We start from the raw sequence: 2,754 nt of genomic DNA, 5'->3' as shown, positions 1-2,754 counted from the left end.
CCAGCGCGGCGACCGGAGGAGGTGGAGGCGGTCGCCGGAGGGCGGCGGCACGGCGAGCAGGCGGCAAGGCAGAGCTCGCCGGCGGCAAGCGGATGGGCACAGAGGTGCGCGGGCCTGCGGGCGTCGGCGGACGGCGGCTTGGGCCGGGCGGGCCGGCCATGGGCCCGCAGGGCCGTGGCGGCGGAGGGAGAGCGAGGGCGTGGGCGCGCCGACATGTGGCACGACGCAGTTGGAGGAGAGTGGCGGCGGGGCGACGTGGCAGCACTAGATTGACCGGAGCGAGGTGGACGGCGGACATGTCCGGCGCGGTGGATGTGTCCGGCGGCGCGAGGAGGAAGATTGCTAGTCTTTGCACCGTGAATTTCGGGGGGAGGGACCTATATATAGGTAGAGGGAGTTAGGAGTTTCCAAATGAGGTACGGTTTTCGCCCACAAGATCACGATCGAACGACCAAGAGCATGAAGGGGGTTTGGATGAGCTCAAGGGATGTGGTGAAGAGGGACTGGGCTGCAAAGAGAGAGGGGTTTCGGTTAACTCGGTTGACCGTTGGGCGTCAAACGGACTCCGAACGCGACGAAAAGTGACAGGCGGTCTACCTACTCTAAAACAACACCGCACGCCAAATTTCATCCCATTCCAAGAACATTTTATGCCACTCATGAAACGATGTCAGAGAGGGGCAACGGGCGTGTGCGAGTGTGGTTGGGCTCAGAACGGACAACGAGAGAACCAGCGGAACCCGAACGGATGCAAGTTTTGAGAAACATGCAGATGAAATGCAGATGATGACATGGCAAAATGCAACACGCAAGCAAATGACATGGCAACAACGACGAGTAGCTGGAAGACACCTGGCGCATCAGATCCGGGGCGTTACAACTCTCCTCCACTAACAAGAGATCTCGTCCCGAGATCATAGGAACGAGACGGAAGAGAAAAAGATGAGGTGAAGCAAGAACGCAAGAGATAAAATGACCAACGTCGAGAGAACTCGGGTAGAAAAGAGGAATAGTGAATATGACGGGAATGAAAACCTCAAGAAATCAAGATAGACTCTGAACCACTCCGGCTAGACAAGATAGAAAAAGGAATATGAACAAAAGAATTTGGGCAGCACTCCGACTAAAAATGGAAGGAATAGAAGATGAACTCCACAAGATGGGATGTCACTTGATGAGATGAACAATGCAATGCTCCCGGAAGAATTGAAATAGTGGAATGAAAAGAACTTAGAAGGAAGGATTGAACGAATTTGAATATCTGAGAAGAACGAAGAAATGCAAAACTCCACTTCAGAAGAAAATGAAGAATTATTTGCTCTTCAAGAAGGGAGAAGAAAAGATACTTGAACTCCTCGAACAAAATCTTGATGAACTCTTGAAGAATGAATTTAATCATGAAGAACCACCATGAAGAACTCCGGCGACAAAAGGATGATGAGATAGAATGAAGGATGAAAGAATAAGATGAGCCTTGCGGTGATTTTGATTGGGGTTCCGACGAAGTGGACGAGGAAAATTCGAACTCCGGAAAAGAAAAGATGAAAACACTTGGACCTAGAATTTATTCATCAAGAACAAACTCCGAAGGAAGGGATTACTTGACTTGGATGAAATAAGAATAAGATTTATTGTATGCTTATCCTTCATCAAATTTAATTGATGATAAACGAATTTTGCATACTACTTATTCTTGTTGAAAAAGGATTAAGGGGAATATGGCACAAAACTTGAGAAAGTCTTCATGAACCACCAGTAGGATTTGGAAAGAACGAATGAATTGATATGCTAATCAAGGAAAAATAATCTTGAACGAACCACCGTAAGAATTCGAAAATGATTGATGAAATAGAATTAACTACCGGAAGAATTAGAAGAACAAATATTCTTGACGGGATTTAGATACAAAAGAACGGGAAGACTTCGAACTGATTAAAGAGCACTTGAACGAAGCGCCGGGGTAATTGGATAACGGTAGCTGAAATGTGAGGACGAAGCATTCTTCTGGAATGATGGCCTCCGTTGAAGCAAAACAGAAATCAACTCCTGAAATACTCCGGATAGGTGAGAAAAAGGAATATCTGACAAATGGAATAATTCAAGAGGATAAAATGAAGCGTGAACCACGAATCTTCGGCAGAACAGGCAAGATTGAGAGGAAAACTCTTCTTCGATCTTCAAATGATGACGAGAAACACCACCAAAATTACTGAGATACTCCGGTAGAACGAAAAGCAAGAGGTTGAGCCAACAATGAAAAGATTTGAAATCGATCTTGGAAAGGCATCTGACTGATGAAATTCATTCTTACGTCAGACTCCGAAAAGAATTAGGAATGGCTCCAGAATAATTAGAAGAGTCAGGTAAGATCCTGGAAAAAACCTGTGGGGCCCACTGAAGAGAAAAACACCGTTGGAAAGGGATGTTGAACAGATAGATGATGAACCGGAACAATTGAAATATTTGAATGAGGTGACACCCTCGACTTAATTGAAACACAGACGAATCTCCTGAGATGTCTTCCGAACTCTGGAATTATTGAACGGCGAGAGGCAAACGAGCAAGGAGAACACTTGATCCAAGGAAAAGAATGTGATCAGTCCGAAAAACATGAATTGAGTCCATCAGAAAAGAGATGAAGAATGTCAAACACAAGAGAAATTCACCGGTTGAAACAATTGATGAAAGACTGAAGAGGCTCCACATGAATGAAATTGATGCTCGAAACAGACTCAGGCTCCGGGAAGAAGAGGG

The sequence above is a fragment of the Triticum dicoccoides genome, chromosome 1B (genome assembly GCF_002162155.2).
Source record: "Triticum dicoccoides isolate Atlit2015 ecotype Zavitan chromosome 1B, WEW_v2.0, whole genome shotgun sequence".
NCBI lineage: Eukaryota > Viridiplantae > Streptophyta > Magnoliopsida > Poales > Poaceae > Triticum > Triticum dicoccoides.
This window is presented reverse-complemented; position numbering follows the sequence as displayed.